At 36.6% G+C, this 17,778-nt stretch overlaps 1 protein-coding gene across 14 annotated transcripts in view; it reads right to left on the bottom strand.

Moving 5' to 3' along the window:
- LOC100548295 (pancreatic alpha-amylase) overlaps nt 1–17,778 on the bottom strand; it is a 236,878-nt gene that overhangs the window by 24,476 nt on the left and 194,624 nt on the right. For 13 of the 14 annotated variants that reach the window (XR_014885356.1, XM_085232253.1, XM_085232254.1 and 10 more), the window contains one exon: nt 14,947–15,021. The gene's annotated coding sequence lies outside the window, so the exon portion shown is untranslated. Of the gene's footprint in view, nt 1–3,965; nt 4,097–14,946; nt 15,022–17,778 lie in introns of those variants that run through there. The other variant, XM_085232261.1, reaches the window with a different exon arrangement.

The raw sequence follows: 17,778 nt of genomic DNA, 5'->3' as shown, positions 1-17,778 counted from the left end.
TCAATTTAAATTAAAACATACCCAACATGTTAGATAAGCATGTAATTGAGAGCCATTAGTTTTAAAGATTTTTCAGCTTTATGTACAAAATTCATTTCTGTGAATGGATTTTTCACATTAAATGCTATTTCATAAAAAACCAGACATTTTGAAATACAAGGTTTTCTTTACCATTTATAGCTGCTCCTGCACTTTATTGTTGTTATAGATTCACGTGTGCAATATATTCATTAAACTACAAAAATATTAGTCAACTGCTATTTTCTCATCAAGCAATACATTATTTATGATAGCCTGGGAGAAAAAAAATTAGGAGCCTGTTCCCAGGCCAAATAGAATTCAGGCTAAACTAAATAGCCAAATATCATTTTGGGTGCCAAAACTCATCTGCTAAATCCAGGTTTTGACATCTAGTCTAGCCAGCAAGTTGCACATCACCGTTCAAAATTTCACAGGGCCTGAATTTAGAGAAGACCTGATTTTTCATTTTGGTCTTTTGGTCTTCAGGATTCTCCTGTCTGACCTGCACTTTGACACCCATTTGCTTATACCGGTAACATCCCTGAATCATTGCTTCAGCCTTGGGTCTTCCTGGACACAGATGAGACACACTACCACTTGTCGCTGTTACTATCTGTCAACATCAATATGCTCTAGACAAAACCTCGTGCCACTCTGGTTAATACCTCAAAGCAATTTTTTTTTTAACCAACCTTTAGTACTTCAGCTTTTTAGCTTATCAGAAATTTCTTGAAGTATTTCATTGCACAAAACGTTATTAAAAAAAAAAAAACAACAACAAAGCAGAGAAATAACGGACCCTAAGTATATCGCTGATTCTGCTACTCCTCAGGTAGACAGCAGAGAGATACTTTCAAGGCAAAATAATAATATGTTCAACCGGTGTTGAAGCTTTCAGGCCTTAGTATCTGAAATAGAAACACCACTTGACCATAGCGCTTAGAAAGCTCTGGTAGTGTCTCTGTTCCTGTTTTACACATGTACACTTGAAGACGCAGACACGCACACACACTGCATGAAGTGAAATATGCTATGAAGGACACTGATCCCACTGATTAGTTGCTGCCCTGATTTTCACAGCTTTAGAAACTGGAATTTGTCTTTTTGACGAACACAAAGAGTTCCAAAAATAAATGTCTCTACCTTGCCTCCACATCAACTCCTAGAAGCCAGACCAGAACAAACTTGATATCCTATCTGGTCAGCAATTGACACAATCTCATGGTAACAAATTTCGTGAGGTTTTGTTTCTTTTTTTATTTTCTGAGAGGCACTACACCGATATGTCTGGGAATGATACATTGCATAGTATTAATAAGTCCGCAGCAAGTCTGAACATTTCCTGTCATTGCAAGTATTGCAAAATCTGGCCATATGCAAAAAGCAGTGTTGCAAAATCTTATGGAAAAATGAAGATCACAAGATGGCCGAAATTTCTTACCAGGGGCACGTTACTGGACAGACTTAAAATCTTCTACTTCCAACGTGCTAAAAGCAGTGGAAATACAACCCCCAGGAAGGTTCAAAATGATAACATCTTTCCTTCTTATTCGCCTTGGTACTTCCAGGTAGCCTTGATCCAGACCCTTTAACTGGGTTATTATGAAGAACTCAGCAAAAGTGCTGCCTCAATTTTTGCAGACAATATATATTTACTAGAAATTTATTCTTCTCACTTTAGCATGAAATGTCCTAGAAATGTGTTTTTCAGCTCAACACCATACTGCCTACATACTCCCAGGGTGCAAAATGCTGTGCTGGTACTGATGCTGTCATCTTTTCTTACCTACTCTTTCTTTATAAAGACAAGACATAAATATTACTCAGTATCCCAAATTTGTTTAACAAGCTGAAAGCCGAGTGTTTGTTTCCACACACAACATTAAGTGTTGAACATAGTCTACAAATAGCTTAAGCCTTATGCTAATGTGTTGCTATAATTGGGTAAGATTAGAACAAGGTAGCTAATGATATAATTATTCACAAGTGTTTGTGAATGAATTTTCTTCAGATGAATTTTGCAGTCATTCTGTACTTGTTTCTATCTAAGAGTTGGTTGATGCTCCTATTCCTATTACTTGTGCAGAATGCCCATCTCAGTGCTCTAAACTGAAATTTGTGGGTGATCACCTCATGAGGGAGAGAATGGGGAAAAAAACAAACAAACCCACAACATAGCTGCTCACAGTTAAACAAAGCAACATGAACTGGAGATCACACTGAAGATGAAACAATTTTAAAACATGCAAAAATACGTAAAAGCTGTAAAATGACATTCATTTTCCACTGAAAATGGAGAAAGAAAAGTCAAAGGCAAAAATGTCTTGAAATGTGGATAGTTTTTACTTTAACATTTAACTGTCACTTTAGATGAGTGCCCACATAACTCCCTGGCCCTTTACAGATAGAGATAATTAAAATTAATGCAGTAGATGTACTGACAAACATTTTAAAGAAAAGTCATTAGAATGCTTCACTTACAAGTAAGACATCATATTGTATATTTACTTTAACGAAATTTTAAAAATAGAAGAAAATCCACATATTTTATATAGCTAATTGACTAATGCCCAAATTGTTATGCTCCTTAATTATTGCAGCCACAGAACAGCGTAGATCAATACTGTGTTGATCACCTCTACTCAGCAACTAGGTCACAAACTCATTTACCATTCTGGGAAAGAATTTGCATGGCAGACATTTTCATTCATCTATTATTTCTGTTGTGTGGAAAGCACATGAAAATCCTGCTTGCATCATCAGTACAACATCTGAACTCTGATGTACTTTAGCAGCTTGAAATGAATGAGCAATTCATAAGCTAAGTTCACTTGGTATTTAATGCACTGGTGTATGTTGTCCCCTATAGGTTATGCATCAAATACGATAAGCAAACTAACTGAGAATTTTGCAACCTACAAAATAGTTTCCTTATGTGTTTTAGGGATGGTCTGGGTTATTGCTGAGTTCCTTAAATACTACACAATTATCTGTAGCAAAGGATGAAATGACTTCTGTCTTCCTAACCTCCAAAATCACCAGAACAAGCAGGATTACTACCTGATACAGGAGCAGTTCTGAAAAAAAATAAATCTCCGCTTAAAATACCACACTTGCTCAAAACACCAATAGCACCAAATGCACTTCTGTTTCAGCTACTTAGCTTGAAAGAGAATCTTGCATCTGACTATTTGAGAGCTAAAAAAAATCGTTACCAGCAACAAAAAAGTTTCTAATGGTATCTAGATATTCAGCACTTTAGAAGATACAAAGATAAATGGCAGAATTTGCTAAGCTGTATAAAAGTTGGCATAGCGCATCTTAAAAATCTCTCCAGAATTCAGGAATAACACTTATGTTTTTTAGATATTAGAATACTTTAGATATCCAGAAATAATTTTGATACTGAAAATTGTATCATGGTTGCTGAAGGCCTAACTTTTAATACTAGAGTTTTTAAACAAACCTTGACCTTTAATAATTTAAAGATTTTAATTAAGTTTAAAAATTCCATTGCAAAATCAGCTTAAGAGTACAATTTCATTTATAAGAAGAAAGTTACAGTATATATATTCTGCTGGGGACTTAATGCTTACAGAGACATTTTTTTCCCTCCCAAAGTGGAGTTAAACCTACAAATTAATTGTGAAAAAATTGCAAAGACTTTAACAGAAAGCAAGTCTTTCTGTTATTAATATATTACTCTAAGTCAAAATATTTTTTTCTAAAAATTGAAATAGAACAAAAGCTTTACTTTTTTTCATTCTGAAACACATAAAATATCTCATTTACCAGTACACCTCTTCTTCTTCACTGTATCATCGATTTGATTTTCCAAAAAAGCTATGCAGCTGGTGTACAATCTGAATTATTTTCAACAACCAAAACAACATTCCATGCTTTAAGTAAATATACCTTAAGAAAAACACAGAAGCTACTCTTACCTTTTGTCCTCCACACATACATTAGCTTCCAGAGTGCTGCGAAGTTTTGGATTCCCTTTTGATAGTCTGGAATATTTCTTGCACAGATAATATTTGTAAATATACATACATACATATATATATATATATATATTCTTCATGAATTGGATATACACTTTAAGATATATGTAAACTGAACAGAAAGTTTTGAAAGCCTCACACTAATGTAAATTACTTTGAATCAGATCCAAATTCTTTCAGAACAGGTATGAAACAGTGATGTTGGGAATCTAGCAAAACAGGGTTATCGTAGGTGAAAGGTACTTGCTCAGTCTAAGACACCCACTGCACTGGCAAACTACCTGCAAGACTTTGAAATGATTATGGTTGTCACATAGCTGAAAATTTCACTGAGCCAATCTCAACTTGAACAGACAAAAATTTCTGTTTTATCACTTCTGCTAGCGAAATTTCTCATTTGCCTAGCTTATAGGCATGAGAAAATGAAAAGCAAAAAAGAATTTGTGACGTAAATGACTTCATCACCATCTCAGGTGACAGTCAGCTCCTAGATATTACTTGCAGCTTCTTGATTTTTTCCGCTGCCTTCTTAGAAGTCACTTCAATATCTTTATTGTTTCAAATTCAGACTTAGTGAAAGTCAATATTTCTCTCTTTACTTGCCATGTCTTCAGTAGGAATGTGTATAGGATAACCAAATTTCAGCTGGCAAAACACCTGCTGATTTTATGTCCTGTGTCAACTTGAGAAAACATCTCAAACTTTTAGACAGACCTCGCCTTCTTTTTTTTCATTGCTTTGTTGATGTCCGGGCTTTCCAGTCTTACGTAAATACTCTTAAAAAGATTTATCATGAAAAGCTATAACTGAAAATATAAAATTAAAATTAGCATAAATTTTTAGTCTTAGGTATTTCCAGAGATCAACAATCTAAGGCATATAGTTTGAACAATAAAACACACATTTGTTTTCTTATCCAGTGACATCCAGCATAGTCACAATAAATTTACCGTATGTATTCAAAATTATTTACATGTTTTTCAGTGAAAAATACCATGTAATGGGTCAATGTGAACAATGCAGCATTTCTTTCAGATAATTAACTGCCAAGAAGAGTCCTTCACCACAGCAGCCAACTCCTTGTAAGAGGATAGCACTCCAGATGAATATTTGGAAGGATAGTGCAGCACAATCATCCAAAATCTCATCTTTTGGTAAGCCTTCTCTATGAGTATGTTATTTTCTCGTGGTGTTTCTTAAAGGAATAACTGACTCCAAAACAAAACAAGAGCACATTAACTTCTTAACACTGACTTTTCCAAACTCTTTCAACAGATTAGCTTGTTGTAATCGTATTTTCATTGTCAGCATTTACTGAGATACTGAGAAGTTCTAGTACATTTGCTACCGTGTCTGTCAGATATTGTTTTCTTAAAATGTGAAGCTATTCAAAAAACTGTAAGGAATGTGATCTGGAGAAATGCAAAGAAGTACTGAGTGAAGGTGAGTGGAGTACTTACATATGAAAAAAAAAAAGTAAGAAACTGACTTAAAACGGAAATGTATTTTTTCCTTCAAAGCTGATAAGACTGAATTTGAGCTTACACATTAAGTCCTGAACAGGTTCAACAGAAGCATGTGATTAAATAATAATAAAAAAGGTTATTAAAGTGAAAAGCAGGCAGTATTAGAAAAATATGTACTTTTTGGGAAGAAGAGCAGGAAAGACAGACAAAAAAAATGGTAGATAAACACAACTAAAAACCAACTTACATATTAAGAAGTTGAGTGTTTTAGCTTGAAAAGGCTTATCAAAAATGTCTACAAAGGAGATAAATGCTTTCTCTTTAACTAGCAGCCAGATTGAAAGAGTCAGTGAGGACTGAGTGACAAAGGATAAGAAACCACAGATTTATTAAAATCATTGTTTTCCTTCTGATTTTGTTGTGTTAGAAGTTAAAATGAAATGTGCTACTACATCTGAAAGAACTGAAATTTGGAAAGGCTTCAGGTAGAAATATATATCTGTGCATTTTAGTTAAGATACGCAAGAAGAGAGTGACGATTCACTTTGCCTTGTGGACTCTTGAAATCACACTGACTATTTTTCAAAATATGTGGTTTAGAAATACATTGTTGTATTGCTTAAAACTGTATTTAATTTGCTTTTCTCAGGTTTTTTTTTTTTTTTTCCTCAAGGTCATTTAGATTCACAGACATAGACATACTAGTTAAAAGTTAATTTACTTTTGTTGATTATTCAGCAGTGGAAGTCATATACTTCTCCCACTGGCATCATTACCATGAATTAATAGCACTGCTCACTGTTATTTTTATTGGAAAGAATGACTTTCAACTATTATGTCTCAGCTGGAGCAATCATACAATATCTTAGGTTATCTTATTCATTCCACATATTAAAATAACTTGAGTGCTACCCTTAAGTGGATGAATATTGTAGGATATAATAAGAGAACATAATGAAACCTTGTTTCTTCAGACATCTCCCAATCTGGGTTTAATTAAACTCCTTTTTTTGTTTTTGTTGTTATTAAATCTAATCAAGTTTTGTGAATTGGTCTTAAAGAAAATCTGAAGAGAAGACACTTCTCTGTCCTAGAGGCTCAATTCTGCATTCATTGCTTATGACATTTCTGTAGTATTCTTCCAGTAATTTTAGTGTCCAGGGACAGAGAGACTGGGCCTTGGGAAGGAACATATAAAGGAAAATCAATTTACCTTTCCTGAAAATCCAGTAACAAGGACTAAGAATACAGTGCCTGTTGGAGCTCAAACCAAGGCATAGGGGAAGGCTGGCATCCCCCCAAGCGCTCATGGAGCTACCTGACCCTGACCGTGTCCCACCCGTAGCCCACTGCAGCCAGTACGCATCAGATTGGCCCCAGGCTGGTGCCTATGGTGTGAATGAGTGGAGAGAAGCTGCCTGGCTACCTGTGGCCATACCATCTGGTGTCAGGATGGTAAAGCTTGTATCTGGGTTATTCTTGGCTTTCACTAATTGCTGTCTATATGATCAAGGAAAATTTGTTGGGAGGAAAACAGTGACACAAAGAAAGTCACGGCAGGCCATACATTTATTTGTGGCACTAAAGGGGTGGGAGGGTCTGATTTCTGTTCTCTGCATGGAACAGTATTTGCCCTGTTGACCCCTTGTCCATCAGCTGTTATGGCTTCTGTCTGTCTGGCTCCTGTAGCAATGTATTCTCAGTTCTGTGCCTGTTGTAAGAATCACTGTCAAAAAAGACAGACAAATGAAATCAACAACTAGGAGAAAAGCAAAACAAGGAAGCTTTCCTTCTCAACAGAATAAAATCTAGCATTTGTTTTCACCTCACTGTTAAGCTCCTCTTTTTATAAAGCAATCAGAAGTTTAAACAGGGAGGAAAATTGCTCACAAATCCAATAAAATTTGGAATCTGCAGCTACCAGCAATACCAGGGGATTTCCACCCAATATATTTGCCAACAAATCAATAACAAGAGTAAATCCTTCTACACTAAGGGCAATAAAATGCTCACTAACAGGTGCCATCACCTAAATGAATATAATCCCCCTAGTGCTCTGTATGTGTCAAAGTTAATACCAAAGGAAGCTTACGCTTTACATGTGATAAGCTAAAGGATATTTCTTAATAGTGGTTTAAATAAAAGGAAATTATGTGGAGATTTTGAATTTAATGATTATGAACTGACTTTGCTCCACTGAAGCCTCTTCCTGAGATGCTGGGTTTTCTTATCCCAAAGAGAATACTAGTCCACCAGGACTTATGCTAAGTCTGAAATGAATTCATAATACTTTTTAATTTGGAGGCCATCCAAAAAAAGTGAGTTTTTTTCTTTTGTCAGGATGTTTATCTGATGTTTACTTGTGACTAAAGATAACTTATATGTTCTGCACAAGATCTTTAATATTCAGCTGTTTCTTTTTTGACTCATTTCTGACATTATTATCATTTACAATTATCATGTAAAATATGGTTCATGAAACTTTCTGAGGTACCCTAATGTTCCTTGCCACCATTTATCCAAAGTGGTTTGATCTTTGATACTCATGAGTCCCGCCTCAGACTCTAAATATCCACCAGTTGCTGACTCATGAAGAGTGGAAAATCCATAGATGGAAAAGAAACCCACGAAACCAAACACACACACACACACACACAAGCAAAGCAAAGCAAAGCAAAGCAAAGCAAACCACACACACAAACACAAACACACACACACAAAACCCAAACAAAAAAACCCTACCACAACAGAGTTTTCGTTCTGTAAGAAAAAAGAGAAAAAGGCATCAGAGATCCTTTCTCTAGGTCCTGCCCATCTTCCAGGGGAATAGAGCTCATGAAAAGGCAGCAAAAAAAACAAGATGCACTAAAAGGAAAAGCAGCTGGCTGGGGAGCCTGGCTGCCGGAGTTTACCTAGTCTGGGGGATCTGGAGCTGCAGAGGTTTTGCAGCAGGCTTTCCACTGAGCTTTCTTACTATGGAGGAGCTCCAAGGCTTCCTGAAGGGCTCAGATCCTTGAGAGCATCTGTGGAGGAGCATGGCTAGACAGATGGCAGGAAGAAAGCAGATTTAAAGTAGAAAATCCAAAAAATCAACATAATTCCAGAGATGTTCTGAGAAAGTGGCACATATCATTGTCAAAACACACCAGTGAAAGCCCTTGTAGGCTGATTTCCATAGATGCCTCTGAAAGTAATGCCTCCTATTTATTTCTAACAGATACGAAGAACAAAATAACACTATTTGATAGAGCAAATTCTCAGCTAGAAAGCACTGTTTTTTCAACATTAGTCACCAGTATTAGTTGTGCATTTTTGCCAGCAATGAACAAGAGCCTGCATGCTGTGCTCATAAAAATCAGCACCAGCAAAGGGGACCCACTGTTTCCCAGGTGCTATGATGGCATCGTTGCTAGGAAAACATAGCCTACACAGTCCATCTTTCATTGGCCCAAACAGATGGAATTCAGAAGGTGACACATCCAGACTATACTGTGGATGTGGTAGGACAGCCCAGCCAAGATTGGCAGTGTGCTGCATGGTCTTCAAACTGGTATGAAGCCTGGTATTGTTGTGTTGCAAGAGAAGGGTTGTCTTCTTTTCTGGCCTGACTCTGGAACTTCAAGCCTTCAGCTTAATCAGACTCATGATCACAGCTGATGGCTTGTTCAGATTCCAGGAAAACCAGGTAGATGGATCGCCTCTTTACTATTCCAAAAGAGTGCACTTCACTTTACCTATCGAGGCCTGCATCTTGTCAATAGGGAATTCACATGTCACCTCTCAGTGGACTGCCATTTAGGCTATGGCTCATAGCGATGACACCATCATCACCTTTAGCCTCATGTTGGTTCGATAGGTCCTGACAGACTTGCATAATGTGTCTTTCTGTTCCTGTCTGAGCATTCATTGGACTCATCTGGTGCAAACTCAAAGTGCAAACTTTGGGATATTCCAATTTTGCCACCATTGTTTCCAATGCACTGAAGCTGATACTCAGCTCTGTACACAGTGTCTGTCCTGGTTGTAATCTGCTGGTTTGTGTGGATGGGCTGATCAAGATACTCTTCATTTTGTGATGTGACAGCTGTGCATGGCCACCTGGAATGTGACTTGTCTTTTACGTCGCTGTCATCACTGCTGAAGCATGCCACCCACTGCCTCACTGTGCTCAAATCCACTGTTTGGTCTCCATAAGTGCTTAGCAAAAATTGATGACTGTCAGTAGGTGTCTTTTTTTCCAAATGGAGGAATTCAGTAACACACCTTTGCTTCATATGCACTTCCATGTCAGAGTGCCCCTCTGCTGCCATCTGTCACATGGCAACAAAATGTGATGAAATTGTGGTGGGAAGGTTCAATCTCTACTGCATACCACCAAGATCTGTCTCTGATGTCATGGGCCAAATAGGAAGCATTACTTTCAGAGCATCCCTTATACAATCTTGTTGTTTAAGGTGAAAGTTGCTTTTTTTTTTTTTTTTCTTTTTTTTTTTTTTCCCCTGAATCAGGAAACATCTATTAATGTAAGTATTCTAAGTACTGGGAACAGATAGTCAGGCCTCCTGATCTCCAGTTTAATGTTCAGATTTCTTTATCTTGTCTGTGATAGACATACTGTGTCTTGAACTTAATAAAGGTCTTTAGAAAAAAAAATTATAATCAAAGGAAATAGTACTAGTAAACACCTCATTGCACCTCCTGTCTGATGGAACATGATAACGCTACAATTTCTTTCCCTTTGCGATATCTTTCTGAAAACCCAAGTTATCCTGATCTTAATTCCTGCAACAGAACATCACAGGGAGGCCTTTTAGCACCACCCATAGTTGAATGCATGATTCATGCATTTTGGGAACGCGTTGCTCAGGACGGCGTGACTTGTATACTCTGGGTTACCCTGCCTGAATTCAAGAGGGTAAAAGAGAATATTCAGAATTTTACAGAGGTGTGTGAAAAATTGGCTGTATGCTAGCTGATTTAATAAGCTAAGTGGAAGAAAGCAATGAAATACTGCAGTTTGACAGAAGAGATAGCATTCTTTTTTTTTTTTTTAAACTAGGTGTTATTGTTATGATGGTAATAAGCAAAATCAGTATTTTGTAATTAACAGAAGGAAATTTGAGATGCCAGTCCAATGAGTCACAAGTTCAAACAGTGGGTGTTTTAAATATATGTACAATATATAGCAATAACAAGGTGCCTTTCACAAAATAGTTTGCACTCTAATAATGGCACTCTAAAATTTGTATAGGTCAGATACATTTACTGAGCAATGCATTAACAATTTGAAAGGTATTTCCCAGGAAGTCAGGAAAGGAGGTATGGAAAAGAACTACTCCTCTGCAGTAATACCTTTCAAAGACAGAAAAAAAATAAATACTGGTAGCAGAAAACAGGACAAATGAGTGGTTTAACATGTATATCAGTGAGGACATGTAGTTTGAGACAGGAAATCTGCTATTTAATGAATAGGACCAAAAGAATGATCACACTGATTCTTAAGTGTAATGTTGTGCAGGTCTCTTAACACCACAAGGAAGAGAATCAAAATGGTTAATTTAGCGTTGATGAAGACTTTGCATCTAATACCAATTCTCCTTAAAGCATACACGTCAGTATGCTTCACTTCAACACTGATTTATACCTCTCTTCATATCAAATGCCTAGATGATTAATAAAAGGCTAGTAAAGAGTTGCATGAAAAGCCTTAATGCAGGCCTATTAGCACTTCTCTATGAAGTGCATTGCAGTGTTCAAGCTAATTACTTCATGCAATTAAGCAAAGAAATCTTTTGACTGTATTTTATGGCCTGGTCCTGCAAGAGTTATCTGTACTCCTGGCTTAAAAAATATGAGCAGTCTCCTTTGCATCATTAGGATTCACGTGCTTAAAATTAGACATGTGAGTAATTTTTTCTTCTTTGTAGGCTAGGGCTTTTGCAGAACTAATGAGACACCAGATGGCTGGATGGCATTGAACTTTAGAAGATGAATAAAGAGTAATCGTGGAAATTATCGTCTGATAAATCACATTACAATCCCTAGGAAAATAATGGAAGTGAACCTGCTTGCTTTTTTTTTTTTTTTTTTTTTTTTTTTTTAAAGAAAGCAGCTGACAGGAAAAACATGAGCAATAAACAGCAGCAAGTGAAATTATGATACGCACATATGCGCTAGAACGCAGGTTGACTAGAGTGGGGGTCAAAAATTTGTAACAAAAAGCAATTTTGGATCATGCATGCAGCATTAGTAGACGTCAGATGCAATACCTAAGAAATCATACTTGAAAAATTAGTCTCAGATGGGTTTGAAATGAGCACTGTCTTGTGGATTTAAAATTGTCTGACAAGCTATAAATGAAGGGTAATGATAGATGGTGAGATATTGAGCTTAGGGGGAAAAAAGAAGCAATACAAATGTTTAAGCACCAGAACATTTTGACTGATGAGAAGCATTTATGAGAATTATGTAGTGTCTCTGAACATTGACCAGAGGTGGTATGGCAACCACCACCATGCTGGGAGAATCTGGGAGAGTGGGCTGAGAGAATAATCTGACATAAATTTTAGAAACTAGAAATAATGAGTATTATTACAAAAGAAAAAAGGCATGAAGCAAGGCAACCATTTTAAGTTAGGAATAGTCTCCTGGAATAAAACTTGCATAACCAATGAGTGGTTTTACACATTTTTGGATGTCAAGAAATAATATGGACATTTAAAGATGGGAAAGTGAGGCAGGAAGCTTAATTATATAGTATGAAATGGTATGACTTATTCTATAGCTCAGTCACTAGAATGAAAAAAAAAAACTGGTCACTTTTTGCATGTGTATCATTACATTAATCTATATTCTAAAATTAGTTGTTCTTATTATTACTGGTCATTACTACCATGTGAGCAAGAAATTAACCTTGGGCATATGTGGCCAGTGGAATGCACCATGTGGCTATTATCCCTTTTCTGTCCTGTAGAAATACCAGGCTGTCTGCACAGCAGAGGAGTCATCTATAACCACAAAGGACAACTGCACGATTTAAATCGGTAAAGCAGATGAAAGAAAGAGCGAGTATGAATTGATTAGCAATGTCATAATTTGGTAAGTACATTGAAACTTCCATGTGTTTCCTAATCCACATTGATAAATAATTGTACTCCACACCCTCTGTCTTCTTCATATTATTGTGTTGCCAGCTTAAAAACACTAGTGCTTAAATAAGAAAATAACCTTATTAAAGCTCACATTTGCTGTATACTCCATTGATGTATACTGCTGTGTTTCAAATAAGTATAGTAAGATAACCTTGATTATGATCTAGCAGGGCCTTCATAACCTAAGGACTTTTCCAAACATAGCAGGTAGCTGCGATTCAAGCCTACAAGTGCTGTCAAGGTGATGGTATCTAGGAGTCACAACTAGTTTTACAGTTTAAAAACTGCAGTAAAAACAAATCAATACACTGACTGAGGCTACTTCTCAGAAAGAAGAGAGAAAAAAATACAAAGGTGAAGATTTCACAAGGTAGATTAGTAACCACTACATGGCAGCCTATAGCTATTTTTTATCCTCAGCTGCACTTCCTGAATTCTGCTAGGTAATGCTGCAGCATCCTTTATTGAGTCAAAGATTTTTCATTTCCATTATAATAATAGAAGTTTGTTCAGACTTAAAATAAGTACAATAGGATCACAGCTTATGCTTCCCACTGTAATACTAACTAGATGTTTTTCCTATCGCATTTCAAAAAATAAATGACACCAACTTCCAATCCATCAGAAGAGTTACAAAAATACAACAGTGGGTTTGAAAAATTACTTGAACTAGTCAAAAATAAAAATTTGTTAATATACCATAAAAGCTGGGCTTTTTTATTTTTATTTTTTTACCCCACCTCACAACATGAGAGTCTGCTACTATTAATAACTGTAATTTTAGCTTTAACAGGGTACTAATGCTGCCAGAAGATTACTTTTTCAGTTTCTGAATCCAACCACAAAGAGATTAAGTAACAAGCATATTTTAAAGCCTTCAAATTTTACCTGCTTCCAGAAAGATAGATATTTTACTGAAGAGAATGAAGATTTTATTTCCTATCTATTCTTAAAATGTTCATAGTTACACTAGTTTTCAAACAGGGAATCTGACCGTTTTTCTTTCAAAGTCTCTATAAAAATCAGCCACTACTGAAAAGCTTTTATTCGTTAATAATTTGTACAAACAATGCAAACTTCCAATGGCCTAAAGCAGATAAAGGGCTAGGCTCATGGAACTCAGCCCAGTCTCCAAATACGTGTGATTTTTACTCTGTCACTTTTATGCTACTTGACGGGGCACAAAATGGGCTAGAAGAAGGGCTTTCTTACCAAAGGAACAACGCCTGCGGGGGAATTCCTCTCTCTTTGGGGTCATCAGTGCCACTGACACCTCCCATGAGTCTGGAGATGCCAGCCTAGGTTTTGGGATGGCTGTGCAAAACCCGCATATCAACCACAGATTTTCTTATGTGAGAAACACAATGCTACACAGAAAGGCAGTTTTTGTTGTTGTTGTTGTTTCTGCCAGCTGTGAGCTGTGCCTTCACCACAGCCCACTAATAAAGTATTTTTCCTCACAGTTTCATTCATTGTAATACATTGCCATTATGTGTTTTACATTCAGCTCTCCTATTCTTCTGTATTTGCTGTTCTGTTCCTTCTCCCTTTTTAATGAATTTCTTTCAATCACTCAGTTAGAGTCTACTACCTTGCATAAAGTCAGAGAAGTATACTTCAATAAATCACACACAGCTGCCCATATCGGACATTTAAGTTTTGTCAGAAGCCTGTCTGCAAGCCTTCTTTTGAGAGAATTTTGAGATTTTGAGAGAATTCTTTTTGGACAGCTCCATCCTATAATGCAAATCAATCACTGTTGTTTTTGGAGCTTCTCTGCTCCTGTGGGATTCCAGAGAAAGAATCCTCTACTGATATTTACAGGGGCTATCTGAGACTGAGGTAGACGGAGTTGCCACCAGAGTGCCTTGCACCAGAACCCAGCAAGATAGGCAGTAATGACCTACTGGGGAAGCAGCAGGTGTACCACCATGCTGTGAAATATTCTGAGCGCTTTCTTCATGAAGCATACCTTCAGGCAAGAACGAAGTCGCATATCATTTAAATATTGTTTCACGCTTTGTTTTGGGTTATCTAATCGGTTTATTTGATCTGTTCTAATCTGTATTTCTGAAAATTATCAAAATATAAAGAGCACTGTGAAAAGACCATTCCAACCTTCCCACAAAAGGGCTATGTCTTGGAGGTTTTGGATTTGTTCACACACACACACACACACACACACACACACACACACACCCCTTTTGTCTCTGTAGAGGTTTGAAAAAGCAGCAAAAATAAAAAATGTTTCTGCTAACTACTATCTGTCATTTTAAACAGGAATTGATAGCTTTGTTTTCTTACCTTCACAATTTGGCAGCCATTTTCAAGAAAGAAGTGTGTGTTGATGTGGGACTCAGTAGCAGCTTGCAAATAGTCCTGCAGAAGAAAGGAAATTTAATTTCATATCCTTAGTGTAATAGGATGCTGAACAACACAAGGACAGTGAAACCTCCACTGCAGGTAACAACAAATCCCAAGTCCTTCACTTGCCAAAGCTTTTGTTTGCCCATTTCATTTTTCCTTTAAGCAAACAGTAGCTCTGCCATTTGAGGATCTTTCATCTTTCTTTTTTCCTGCAGTACTGATGTTTGTTCCCAGGTATGATATGAATTGCCAAAGCGCTGTCTCACAGGCTTGCTAACAAACTCTGTCGCTGCTCCTGTGCCAAGGAGTGCTCTGGCACAGGCACAGAACAGCCTGCAAACGTCTACCTTGCTGCTGCATAGAACCTGGCACTTCTGTTCAGCTCCAGAGTCTGTGAAGTCTTAAGGCTGCTGAGGTTATGTGACTTTTCAAGGTCATACAAGAAGGGGCAAAGCAGGTTTCCTTATTAATGAGATTTGGGATACATAGGTAAGAGTCTGCTCCTACATAAGCACTGTGGGTTTTTTGTTACAGAAGAAAAGGATTTTGATTTTCAAAACACCACTGCAACTTCTTTCATTTTAAAACATTGTCCAGAAGGAACTTTATTTCCTTGTACTGCCAGCCCCTGTTAAAAAGGAGAGCTTAAGTATACACTAAGGATGATCATAAATAGCCTACAAAATCTCTATGCATATGAAAGTGATAGGAATGACTCAGAGAAACATCAGTCAGATGGAAAAAAATTGGTTCAGATATCTGTATAGGCCTGCATGCAGGGCCTAAAATAGTTTTAATTTCCATGAAATATAAAATAGAAGTGTAGCCATGCACTTCATTTTCTCAGCAAGTTCTCAACGATAACAGCAATTCATAAGCCTCGTCACTTGGAGCTATACATACATAAATGAATTCTACTCACTCGAGAGCTACAAAACAGAGACAAAAGCCACCTTCACCAGAAAATTTCTGTTTTCCTCCATCATTAGAGAGAATGCACCTTCAAAAAGCTGAGTTGTGAGCCTTTGCACAGAGCCACAGAATAATGGTTATACAGGGAAAGCAACTCTTAAGCGGGCCAAAAAAAAAATAATATTTTGATCCAAAAATTGTGCATTTTTTTTTCCTTAAAATGGGTGCATGAGCCACAAATGGCTCATGCTGTATCATGCTTATTGAAATAAATATATTTTATTGAATGGAACAGCATAAAAATCTACATATCTTGTTGAAATATTCAGTGAGTCACTCCTGCCTAGCAAGTGCATTATTACATGCTCTCATTCTAAACACAAAGACAAACAACTGTAGAGATTTTTGCATACATCATTTCAAATCCATCAAGCACAGTAGATGTTACAGCCTCCATTCAGCAGCATACATTTTTTCCTGTATCTGAATCAGCTCTTAGCTATACAAAAAAAGATGCAATTATGTCTCTGTTGAAGTAGGAGATGAATGAGTAACAGAAGAGAAAACAAACACAAACCCAACAAAAAAATCCCAACTAGTCAGTCTGCAGATAAAACACGATCCTTTACTGCGCTTTGTGCTTAAATGAAGATTGTAGAGAAATGGCCTGATTTGTGGAAGTGATGGAAAGAAAGGAAAATAAAGGAACTCACAGAATGATGTTCAATTAAAAACAAACAAACAAAATGAAACAAACCCTGACTTTAAGCCTTTGCTTCACTGTCAAATTTAAGTGTTGGTTAAGTTCTTCTCATTAGCATTGTCTATTCACATAAGCAAGAGAAAGCAAGATTTTGAATGGGGTGAAGATGACAGCTCTGTTCCATAATGTATTCAGCCAAGGTGCCCTTATTCATGTATTATACACATGGGCATTTTTAATATGCAGTTGCAGCTATTTAAAACCTTGCTAATGCTTCATGGAGGGAAAAAAAAAAAAAAAAAAAAGGATTGGTCTACTGAGAGTTTCACATATATGGCATGTCATTTTTCCTCTCACTATTTTAAAACGAGTGGCATCTGCGCAAAAGCTGAACTCTTGTTACTAAAGAGTTAATCCACCTTTTCTCTGAGATGCTTGAGTGAAGCTCACTAACATCTCTTTGTTGTTGTGATGATAGATGCTGGTTCCTGTTTTCAGAGAGAGCACTTCCAGGTTTCTGAAAGTGGGGAAAAATGTCGTCAACAGTGTGGTTGACAAGAATTGTGGCTTTTGTTTAATTAAAAAAAAAAAAAAGAAAAAAAATTTAAATTCTTCAGATTTGTATTAGTGATGTACTCACACTGTCTAAAATGAGCATCCAACTCAATAGTTGACCTACTCTTCTCTGTTCTCTTTAGCCACAAAGAAGGATTGTTGTTTTTCTTTTTTTTTTTTTCTTTTCTTTTTTTTTTTTTTTTCTTCCTTGCTTTAAACAACACTGAATCAAATGTCTGATACCAAGAATATTTAGGCCTGGCCTGTTTGCTACTGTTGCGGTAAGAAGTGAACACGGATGCACTGCTTAATTTATATGGAACATTTTCCAACCAACAGAAACTTGCTCATTGATTTTGTTTGGCATTCACAAGTACATATCAGCAGAGTATGATAGTAGCAGAGTACATAGTACAAATTTCTAATCCATTTAAGATTATGTATGTCTTACCCCCTTTCAGAGTATTGCTAATATACAAAAATAAAAATAATGTGTAATATTAAAGTCATCAAACAACTGAAGAGTAACAGGATAATGTAAACTGAAACGGCTCTCATACAGACAAACTGAACCTCAGTTTTTACATGACAGAGCTCTA

This window comes from Meleagris gallopavo, chromosome 10, assembly GCF_905368555.1.
Source record: "Meleagris gallopavo chromosome 10, MGAL_WU_HG_1.1, whole genome shotgun sequence".
NCBI classification, from domain to species: domain Eukaryota; kingdom Metazoa; phylum Chordata; class Aves; order Galliformes; family Phasianidae; genus Meleagris; species Meleagris gallopavo.
Note: the sequence above shows the minus strand (reverse complement) of the source record. Positions and strands in the feature narration are given on the sequence as shown.